Source organism: Thamnophis sirtalis, unplaced genomic scaffold (assembly GCF_051295495.1).
Source record: "Thamnophis sirtalis isolate CommonGarterSnake01/CBP01778 unplaced genomic scaffold, rThaSir2_p1.2 scaffold_2, whole genome shotgun sequence".
In the NCBI taxonomy this organism is placed as follows: Eukaryota; Metazoa; Chordata; class Lepidosauria; order Squamata; family Natricidae; genus Thamnophis; species Thamnophis sirtalis.
The window spans coordinates 111196117-111208230 of NW_028261382.1; the positions used below are offsets into that span (position 1 = coordinate 111196117).

General features: G+C 46.1%; 1 long non-coding RNA gene across 1 annotated transcript in view; it reads right to left on the reverse strand.

Annotated features, from left to right (window-relative positions):
• LOC148049130 (uncharacterized) overlaps window positions 1–12114 on the reverse strand; it is a 153811-nt gene that overhangs the window by 113257 nt on the left and 28440 nt on the right. The gene's annotated exons all lie outside the window — the stretch shown is intronic.

A 12114-nucleotide genomic window follows, 5' to 3' on the forward strand; every position in this document is an offset into this window, starting at 1 on the left:
CTAAGAGCCGAGGTGGCACAGTGGTTAAATGCAGCACTGCAGGCTACTTCAGCTGACTGCAGTTCGGCTGTTCAAATCTCGCCGGCTCAGGATTGACTCAGCCTTCCATCCTTCCGAGGTGGGTAAAATGAGGACCCGGATTGTTGTTGGGGGCAATATGCTGACTCTGTAAACCGCTTAGAGAGGGCTGAAAGCCCTATGAAGCGGTATATAAGTCTGCTATTGCTATTGCTATCCCAGCCCAAGCCTCTGGGTTTTGATCACGCGATGATGGGAGATGCTGGAAAGATGGTAACCGTGAAAAATGGTCATAAGTCACTTTTTTTCAGTTTAGTGACTTTAAACAGTCACTAAATGAACTATTGTTAAGTCGAGGACTTCCTGTATAAAGGGCGGAAACCTGGGGCCCTGCATATCATTTGGACTTCAATCCTGGACTTACCAGGGGAAGCAGAGAGCCAAATCCACCTGGTCTGGCAGCAGCTCTTCTATCCTTTTCCCACGGAATTTTCTAATCTTGTCTTCTTCTACTATCGTTTAAATGCCCGGGGAGATCTACCAATATTGAACTATTTGGAGAATGCAATATATGAGGTAACCAGGGACAAGACCAAGGACAAAGTTGCCAGAACCGAGATAATGCTAGCATTCTTTTCTCCTTTGAGCCCCCCAAACGGCAGATCGAGCCAGCCTTTCACAACTTTAGCCCTGGTTGAACAGACTGTGGTTTAGTTTGGGGCAGAGGAAGCGACAGCCCTGATCTGGGAAGATTAGAAATCCTTTGGGGTTTCGACTGGAAGGTGCCAGCTGAACTGAATCTGAGGATTTTCCTGCTCTACCCGGGAGGTGTAATTCCTTCCATTTGGCAGCTGAATCAGTAGAAATGGGTGTTCGTTGAGGACTCATCGGCCATGCAAGACAAAACAGAAAGAGGGAGGGGGAGGCAGAGATAAGATCAGCTGTTAGTCCCAAATACCCTTGGCATGACCGTGAATTTTCTCCAGTGCAGCAAAATCTCCATGGTATTTCAACCAAGTTTGATCACTCATAATTGCACAAGCACAGTTTTGCTCAGAGCCTCCAAAAGGGAATAGTTAACAGTATAAAAGACCATGTTCCACTAGACAACTCGTTGTGTCCGACCCATCGCGACCCCATGGACAAAGTTCCTCCAGGCCTTCCTGACCTCAACTATCCCCCGGAGTCCATTTAAGCTCACGCCGACTGCTTTATTGACCCATCCCGCCACCTCTAGAGATGGTTTAATATTTGACCAAATGCAAGGCACAATTCGGATGCTAAGCCTAGGTCTGTGGTGGCAAATCTATGGCACATGTGCCATAGGTGGCACGCGGAGCCCTCTCTGTGGGCACACGAGCTGTCGCCCCAGCTCACCTTCACGGTGAATATGGTGTGTGCCTCCCACTGGACAGTTGGATTTCAGGTCTCTGGCGTGCATGCGTGGGGTAGGGTGCATGTGGGAGATGCATGCACATCTGCAGGGGAGCCCGGGGGGTACAGCGCACCCGCCAAGCCCTGTTTTTGGTCCCAGGAAGCTTCAGGGAGGCCTGCTACGCCCAAAAGGGAGTGCGGCAGAGTTGTGCACACATGCATGGGGGACGTGGTGTGTCATGCAAACATACGCAAGGGGTGGGGCATGCATGCGTTGCATTATGGGTGTGGCCACACACGTGTGCATGTGCCTTTGGCATGCGACAACAAAAAGGTTAGCCATCACTGGCCTAGGTAGTCATCACTTGCCACAAGTGGAACCAGAACTGTCATTGCTAAACAAGGTGGTTTTTAAGTGTATAGTGCAACCATACTGGTTGCAACGGGATCCGGAACCCACCCCTGGTGGGGAGGCTGAAAATGTGATGCGCAGAGGCCAAAAACGCAATGCACGGAGGCGGCAATCAGAGGTGATGTGCTCTGGCAATCCCCACAGCTTTGAACGGGTCTCAAACAGCATTTGGAGGCTGGAAACGTGAGGCACAGAGGCCAAAACCGGAAGGCACCGGGGGGGGGGGTAATCTTTGACAGCCTGGAACAGGTCTGAAACGCAACGCGCGGAAGCCGAAGAATGGGGGCCGGCGGGTGGGTGGGTGGGACTACATTCGGTATATAAAATGCAATTTTTCACCCTCTTTTTTGGGGGGGGGCGGAAGTGCATCTATACTCTGAAAAATATGGTAAGTCGAGGGCTGCCTGTAGGATGATGGGCTTCCTGAATGCTACTGCAGGATGATGTCACTGTTTTCTCTCCTGTGGATATCCCCCCCCCCTCTTAAAAAAAAATAAACACTAGGTTTTCGGTACACAGGATGTATCCAGCAGGATGCAGCCTACAAACTTCCTCCAGGCCCAGAGAACCAGCTGGTGCCAAAGCTTGGCATTTTCGCCAAGCCCCCAAGCTCTGCCAGAAAAAAAACCTTCATTCCCCTTCCCTTGGGCGCCCCCCACGCAGCCCCTATCTCAGCCTTCCCAGCTCTCTCATAGCCGGCAGTCAGTGGTGCAGCTGTCCAATATCCGAGGCCCAGCACACTTGGTGGGAACCTAGTAACTGACCTTCAGCATTCAAGCTGCCAGCAGAAAGCAGCTGGTTCCCTCCATCCCTGGCCCGCCTCTTTCTCTCAATGAGCTCATTCTTACTATTAATAGCACCAGGAAGGCCCTTTTCCCCCCCCCCCCTCTTCTTTCATGGGAAATGAGAGGGAAGGTGGCAGCAGGCCAGGCCTCCCTGAGCAATTTTTACAGGAAATGTCAGCCGGACCTTCCCACTCCAGCTGGGATTATTAGGAAGGGGAGGGGGAAGCTGGCGGACGCCTTTTGTTGGCAGCCTTCTCCATCTCACTGTGTGCTCGTAACTAGGAATTGCCTCCCCAGCTAGGAATTCTCTGCTATCTCCCTCCCCCCCCCCAAAAAAATAACATTTCTCATCATTCATTAAACAGTGTGTCATCTGGGTACCAGTTTTTTGTGCCGTAATAGTTAAAGCTTACCACCATATTCATTATATATCTCTATTCTTATTTTAATACCATTTCGCTGAAAATAAGCCCTCCTCGGATAATAAGCCTAATCAGGCTTTTGAGCACATGCACTAAAATAAGCCATCCCCCCCCCAAAAAAATAAGCCTCCCCCCCCCAATATTGTAACACAGCAACAGCCATGAGGTGATCACGCTCGGCACCTCCTGCACCTGAAAAATAAGACCTCCCCGAAAATAAGGCCAAGTGCTTATTTCGGGGGATCAAAAGACCCGGTCTTATTTTGGGGGAAACACGGTACTAGTACTTAAAACTTAACATATCTATTGTTATAACATTTCTCTTCTTAATTTATTTAACTTTATGAGTTACATTACTTTCACCGTGACCCGTCAAAACCGCGGTAGACAAAAGCGCGCTCGACGAAAGCGCGTACCTGACGTCATCAGCAGCACGACGAAAAAAATTAAAAATAAATTAAATTGAAATTAAAATAAAATTAAAGCAAGCCGATTCACATAAAGGTAAGGGTTAGGTTTAGGGTTAGGGTTAGGTTAAGGGTTAGGGTTAGGTTTAGGGTTACGTTAAGCGTTAGGGTTAACGTTAGGTTAAGGGTTAGCGTTAGGTTAAGAGTTAGGTTTAGGGTTAGGTTTAGGGTTAGGTTTGGGGGGGTTAGGGTAAGGTTTTCGCTTTAATTTTAAATTTACCGCTCACAGCGCGATGTTTTCGTCGCGCTGTGATGACGTCACGTACGCGCTTTCATCGAGCGCGCTTTTGTCTACCGCGGTTTTGTGGTGGAACCTACTTTCACGTGTGTTCTCTAACCAGTTGGTTAAGAATCCTCTGCTTTCAGTGGGAAAGAGTCTGATAGCAAAGATAAAGATGCTTAGAAAGAACGTTGGTCCGTCCCTGAACGTTTCTTTTCTGTGGTTTCGGCGGGAGGGGCTACAACAGGGTTTGTTACAGCCTGATTGGTCGAGAGACTGAGGGATTTTTCTTAAGTATCCTCCTTTCCCTCTCGGCTCTCAGTTTCACGAGGTCGAATGGAAAAGCTGACAGCATTATGTAAGGAAAATAACACCACAAATAGCAAGAAAACACCACCACCCTGACCCCTTTTGATCAAACCAAGGGTGGGAATGTAGCCCCTCCCGCATCTACCACAGAAAAGAAACGTTCAGGTAAGGACCAACATTCTTTTTCCTGTAGTTTCTGCGGGAGGGGCTACAATAGGGACATACCCAAGCTAAGTCCCAGGGCGGGTCATTGACTCCGGGAGAGGGGGGGTCGCCACCTGTTGGGAGTACCCGACGGCTAAAGGTCGCGTCCGCTGAAGCGAAACGATTAAGGCGATAGTGTTGAATAAAGGGGGGGAGAAGAGGCCCAGGTGGCTGCCCTACAAATATCCCCCAGCGGAGCCCTGGTAACCCAGGCGGCCATGGTAGCCGCGCTCCTGGTGGAGTGGGCAGTGATGCCCTGCGGCGAACTGCCTGATAGGCCTCCATGATGGCCTGCCGCACCCTATGGTGGCGGAAGACGCACGCCTATGGTGGCGGAAGACACCCTAGTCCCTAGTGACCTAGGTTGGAAGGACAGGAACAGGGCCTCCGACCGCCTGATAGATGTACGACTGAGATAAATGCGGAGGGCACGGCGGACATCTAGGCGGTGCCAGCGGACCTCCCTCTCATGGGAAGGAGAGGGGCAGAAGTTGGGAAGGATGACCTCCTGCGACCTATGGAATAGGGAGTTGACCTTTGGCAGGAAGGTCGGATCTAGTCTCAGGACAACCCTGTCTTGGTGGAATTGGCACAAATCCTCCTTGGACGACAAAGCGCCCAACTCGGAAATGTGTCTAGCCAAAGTGACGGCGACAAGGAAAATCACCTTCTGGCTCAGGAACCTAAGATGCATGGTCCTCAAAGGCTCAAAGGGGGCACCTGTAACGGCTCTAAGAACCAGGGAGAGATCCCAAGTGGGGAACCTGTGTACCGGGTGAGGGCACAGGTTTGCCACACCCTTGAGGAAATGTTTCACCAACGGTGACTGGGTTAATGACCAATGACCCTCCCCTGCTAAGACCGAAGATAGGGGAGCCGTCTGCCTCTGTAAGGTGTTATGAGAGAGGCCGCGGTCTAGACCGTGTTGTAGGAATTCGAGGACCTGGGAGACCGAGGTAGAAGCCGGGGATATTTGGAACCTCCCACACCATTATCATGCCCTCTGGAAGAAGAGAGGGACCTCCAACTGGAAATCACTGGTGATCTAGACACCCCTTGGGAAAAACTGTCCCTCTGGACTAGGCCTGAGGAAATACCCCTAGGTATAGCTGCAAAGATGAGTCTCCTGATGCTATCCGGCAACTGGTCTAAATCCTCTAAATTCTCCTCGGGGGACAAGTTGGGCTGCCGGTAGGTGGTCCCGGGATCCCCCTTCCCCCGGATCCTCCACCCTTTCCCCATAGACTCTAGGTGAGATGGGGGGAGAAGGGGAGGCCACCCCCTGCGGGGCCTTGCAGGAGAGATAGAGGGAGAGGAAGGGCTGAAGCCCCTAGGAGGCAAACCAGATGTTTGAGAATGGGACCCAATCGGAGATCTAGATCTGCTGGGGGATTCAGGCCCAGTCTTTCTGCCCTAGCCACCTGTTTTTCCAGGGCTTTTTGTCTTCTGGATTCATCCCTAGCAGCAGCTCTGGAAGGGCACTGGTCCGCTGTAGGCCTGGAGGCCGCTGCCCTGGGTCTAAGCCTGCCCTGGCCCTCCTCCGCTACATTCTCCTTGGGCCTGTAGATCTGAAACTGTGGAGGCCATGTCTCACTCACATGTCTGAGGACGACTATGGGTGCCTGCCGGCTTCGATCTCTGGCTCGCTGCAGTTGCTTCGTGAAGCCTGGCCTGCTTCGTCTCCTGCAGGCTTCCAATTAACTTTCAATTCGGCAGCTGCTGGAAAACGCGGAAAGAGGCTGCCGCCCACGAGGTCGCACCAAAAATGGCCGCCGCGCTTCGTGGGTTAAGAATCAGGCTATCGCAACTCTGAAATGACTCTGAGGGATTAGCTTCGTGACAAACTGAGTCTGAGAGACTCCTGCGCCCAGCTTATCTGTAGACCTTCTGTTCTGAGGGCCGCGCCGGACAGCGAATCCGATCGGCGCGCCCTCTGATGACTAAGTGAACCACGGAAGGTCTTTGAAGCCGCGGCAAGGCCCCGGTGGCAGGGGTGCTGAAATCCGATCAGAATTGGCTAGAGCTTTTTAAAGTTGATCACTAGAGGCCACGTTTGAGCCGCCGTGCTGAATTTAGCGAAAAACGGCCTCTGCTGCCCTCAGAAGGAGCAGGCAGCTCTCAGGTTGCCGCGGAGCTCGGAGGCAAAGCCCCCTGCTCTCTTTCATGAGACTGGAACGTCTCTCTGATGGCGTTGTTTAGAATTACTTTAGAATATCCAATAATCGAATCTTTATCACAGTTAATATAATACCTCACTGGAGCCACAGCTAGTGCTTGGACCAAAGACTGAGGGAAACTGGGAGCCGAGAGGGAAAGGAGGATACTTAAGAAAAATCCCTCAGCTGAAACCACAGGAAAAGTGCTTCCTTTACTAACAAATTCAAGAGGGAAAATACGGAGGGAAGGGCATAGAGCATGGATGTTAAACTTAATTTCTTTTTTTGTTTGTTTGTTTGTACAAACACATCTTTGCAACACTACTTTTTTTTTACACATCTGTTGTGATTCTTTTATCTATACAAATAAATCTTTTATAACTATAACTTTATATGTTTGTGCATTTATATTATTTCATACATTTTTTTCATTCTATATATATATTCTATATATAACAGTCTTCACTACACTTAAGTCATTTTGTTTAATATTTGTCTAATATCTACCTCATATTTCTATCTTTTAATCATTTTCCGGTTTTGCAGTTGTCTATTGATTTGTTGATCTTCCTTTCTTTTTTGCTTTCCTCCCCCCACCCCCCTTTCCTCTAGTTAATTATACAATAAATCCCATATGGAGTAATATTCAGATTCTTCTTTCTCTTTTAGTTCTTTTGTGAGCCTATCCATCTCTGTACATTCCAATATTTTTTTTTATTACATTTTCTTCTGTTGGTGTATAATTATTTTTCCAATTTTGTGCGAATGTAATTCTCGCTGCCGTAATTATGTGTAGAATTAAGTATCTAATTTTTTTTTCACAATTTCCTTTTATAATTCCTAACAAAAATAATTCAGGTTTTAGTGCAATTTGGTGTGTAGTAATCTCCTCTAACAAATCTTTTTATTTTTTTCCCAATATTTTTTCGCAGATGTGCACGTCCACCACATATAGTAGCATGTTCCAAGCCACTCTCCTAAACAGACAGCTGAAAATATAGTAGTCCTTGACTTATGACCACAACTGAGCCCAAACTCTCCGTTGCTAAGCGAGGCATTTATTAAATGAGTTGTACTTTTTGCCACAGTGGTGTGAATCACTGCAGTTATTAAATGAATCATGCGGTCATTAAATGGACCCGGCTTCCTCTATGGGCTTCTCTTGTTAGAAGCCAGCTGGGAAGGTTAAAATAGTGATCACATGACCCTGGGAAAGTACAACTGTTATAAATACATGCCACTTGCTAAGCACCAAAATTTTGATCATGTGGCTGTGAGGATTCTGCAACAGTCGTGTGAAAAACAATTGTCTCTTTTTGCATTTCCGTTATTCAGTTTGAATGGTTTTAAGTCGAGGAATAACTGTATAGAAATTTTGCACGTTACTATGCAGTCAATGTGCAAGTTTTACAACTTGCGGACTTCAACTCCCAATATTCCTCAGCCCGCTGGTTGAGGAATTCTGGGAGTTGAAGTCCACAAGTCATAAAATTGCCAAGGTGGGAAGCCCCTGCCTTAGGCCTCCATCAAACATTGTCCCCAAGTGAACTTTCAAATGTAATCAAAGGGGAAGCAAGTACATTAACTTTAGTTCACTGGAATTAACCACAACAGCTCTGTAATGCCGTAGCAAACATATTTACATTAATGAGGTGTGCCGGCTTTGGTGTGACGCTTGTAATCTGGGCCAAAGTAGATTTTCAAACAACTTCCTATTTTATTTCCCTTTTCGGCAGAATCATTTCCAGAATTCTATGTCCCAAGACCATAATGGAGCTTCCTATCTATGGGAGATTTTTTATTTGTTTATTTATTAAATTTGTTTGCTACCTATCTCACTGCAAAGAGATTCTTTCATACAAGCTTAATAAAGAGACCTTTCTTTGGTATGGCCAAGAAGCCATAATACACATCAAATATTCATGTCAGATATATTCAGAAACCCATGAGTGTCCAAAATCTATAGATATAATAAAAAGGTAAGTACAGTACATTAACATAAAAAAGGGAACTGACAGTGTTGACAATCTACTCTTTAATTACAAATCAAATAAATGGAAGAAACAGATGCTTAAAATCAAACAATCTGGGAGGATACATCAGTTGATCAAACAGAAGGTACAAGAAAGAGGACATAATTGAGTGTGTCATGTCATAAAAATCATAAATGTGGTGACATGATGACGGGATGCTACAAACAGCCATAAATACTTGATACTTGAGAGACCGCCTTCTGCCAATTACCTCCCTGCGACCAATTAGATCTCACCGATTGGGCCTCCTCCGTATTCCATCGGCCAGCCAATGCCGGCTGGCAACTACAAGGAGGAGGGCCTTCTCGGTAGTAGCCCCGACCCTTTGGAACGAACTCCCCGTGGAGATTCGTACCCTCACCACCGTCCAGGCCTTCCGCACAGCCTTGAAGAACTGGCTAGCCCGTCAGGCCTGGGGACAAGGATAGTTACCCCTCCCGAATGATGAATGTATGTTGTTTATTACTTTTATTATATGTGTCTATGTCTTTGTTGTATTCCCCTCCCCTGATTTTATGTGAGCCGCCCTGAGTCCCCTCAGGGAAAAGGGCGGCCTACAAATGTTAATAAAATCAAAATCAAAATAAATGCAACCATGTTGCCAAGCAACCAAATTTCAGTCACGTGACCATGGAAGCAACTTTAAGAAGTCGCAGAATTCCATAGCTGGGTGAGGAACCCTGGGAGTTGAAGTCTACACGTCTTTAAAAAAAAGGGGGGGGGGTTACCAACCATACTTATGATTTATGATCACTTTTTGTGACCTTCTGACAAGCAAAGTCAATGGGGAAGCCAGTTCCACATAATAACCACATTATTAATGTAACAACTGCAACGACTCACTTAGCGACTGTGGCAAGGAAAGTCCTAAGATGGGGGGCAAAATTCCCCTAACAAATGTTTCATTTAGCAACAGAAATGTTGGAGTCCATTGGGGTCGTAACTCGAGGACTACCTGTATACTGTAATTGTCATCGCTCACCAATAAAAAACATTTAACATTTTCCGGAACTTCACCCAAGCCTCACTATTGTTTGCACAAACAGTGTTGTTCCTAGTGTAAGCATCATCAGCTCCAGTTTAACACCTGGCCACTGCATGCGCAACCAGAGCAATCAATTTCCTTGATGACATTATGGAAATAATTGCTCATGGCCCTTTATGATTTGTTTACTTTTTATTTCGACTTTCCAGGCAAGCAATAATAATGCTGTGGTCCACACTGTGTGTTTGCAAATATTGCCCCTAGGTTTAAATTAAAGGAGGAAGTGAAAGAGGAAGTAACGAGTATTATAAGGAAAATCTGAAACAATTTTGAATACAGTATTGATAATGATGTATTAAACCCACACACCAGTGATTAATTTTCAAAAGAAGAGGGCGGCTGATTAATTTGCTTAACCGATTCTCTTTAATTACTTAATTATCCAATTAATTGACCAAGTTGTAAACCTCCAACGCAAATTCATGTATATGTCATTCATAATCTCACACTGATAGTTTGTTAATTTGGCAGCTTATTATGCATTATGGAGACTAATACCAGCTGTATTCCATCTGAAACCTATTTTTAACCGAAAGAGCTGAAATAAACTGAATCTCACTGAATCGTCTTGCTCAGCTGCAACTAGCCGCCATAAAGAGTTAGCAACTTGTTTAGCAGACAAGGTCGGTAATGCCAAAACAAAACCTGTAAATGTAAGTAATTGTCTTCTTCTCAAGCTTCTAAGAAACATTATTGGCAGGAGCGAGGCTAAGATCATGTGATCTTTATGTAGAGGATGACAATTTCCTTTAAACTAGCTAGCTTCCTTTCCTTAAACCTCGGTTTGTTTCATCAGAATCGTAAACGATGCTTTTCAGGTTAGTTAGCCTTGAAATCAACCATTACTCTAAAATCATATTTCCAGATCCAAATTACTTAACAAATTTGCTTTATAGGAATTAAAAGTCTTCCAGTTTCGTACACACACACACACACACACAAACACACAGCAATTTGAAAAGGAGGAAGGATAGAGGCAGTAACAGTGAAAACTAGACACGGAACCATTGAATGGTTCAAAATTGGGAAAGGAGCCCGGCAAGGCTTTATACTGTCGCCTTGCCTATTTAAGTTATATGCAAAGCACATCATGAAAAAGGTGGAGCTAGTTGAATCAAAAATTGGAATTAAGATTGCCGGGAGAAATATCAACCACCTCAGATATGCAGATGATACCACTCTAATGGAAGAAAATGAAGAGGAAATAAAGAGCCTCTTGATGCGGGTGAGGGAGAGTGCAAAAGGTGGCTTGAAATTCAACATTAAGAAAACTAAGAACATGGCATCCGGCCCTCTCAGTTCCTGGCAAATAGATGAGGAAGAAATGGAGAAATGACAGATCACCGCAGATGGGGACTATAGCCAAGAAATTAAAAGAGGCTTGCTCCTGGGGAGGAAAGCTATGGCAAATCTAAACAGCATACTAAAAAGCACAGACATCACCCTGCCAACAAAAGTGTGCGTCTAGTCAACGCTATGGCTTTCCCAGTTGCAATGGATGGCTGTGAAAGTTGGACCATAAGAAAGGCTGTGCGCCGAAGAATGGAGGCCTTTGAACTCTGGTGCTGGAGAAGACTCCTGAAACTCCTTTGGACTGCAAGGCGATCAAACCGGTCAGTCCTAGAGGAGATCAACCCTGACTGCTCTTTAGAAGGCGAGATCCTGAAGAGGAAACTCAAATATTTTGGCCACCTAATGAGAAGAAGGACTGACTGGAGAAGAGCCTAATGCTGGGAAATGATTGAGGGCAAAAAGAAGGGGACGACAGTGGATGAGGTGGCTGGATGGAGTCACTGAAGCAGTCAGCGTGAGCTTAAATGGACTCATTGTAGAGGACACGAAGGCCTGGAGGAACGTTGTCCATGGGGGTCGCGATGGGTGGGACCCAATTTTGTAACTACAGGTAATCCTTGACTTACAACCATTCATTTAGTGACCCCCTCAAATTACAATGGCATTGAAAAAAGTGACTTATGATCCAGTTTTCACACTTAAAGAGAGTTGCAGCATTCCCATACACATGTGATCAAACTTTGAACTGGCATGTCTTTACGATGCTTGGTCCCAACAACCTGGAATTGTCCATTTCAACCTTCTTAGGGAACTTCTAACAAGCCAAGTCAATGTCTTGCTTAACAACCATGGCAAAAAAGATTGTAAAATGGGACATGACTCACTTAAGAACTGTCCCACTACTTGTATAGCAATAGCACTTCATACTGCTTCATAGTGCTTTTACAGCACTCTCTAAGCGGTTCACAGAGTCAGCATCTTGTCCCAACAATCCGGGTCCTCATTTCACCCACCTCGGAAGGATGGAAGGCTGAGTCAAGCTTGAGCCTGGTGAGATTTGATCTGCCAAAGTGCTGGCAGCCGGAGATCAGCAGAAGTAGCCTGCAGTACTGCACTCTAACCACTGCGCCACCAGGGCTCATTCATTGCTTGAACATGCCACACTACAACACAATTTACCTTGCCATACAACCCAATGACAACCACTACCATCTAGTCTTCTGGGTTTACCTCTCTGGACCTCCCAATTTGTAAGCCAAGCACCTCCGACTATAATGCAGCGTTTTTATTTAGTAATATATTTTTCTACACTCATCATGCGAAAACACTGCTTACTGAATATCAATGCTAAACACAAATCTGGATGAAAACAAATT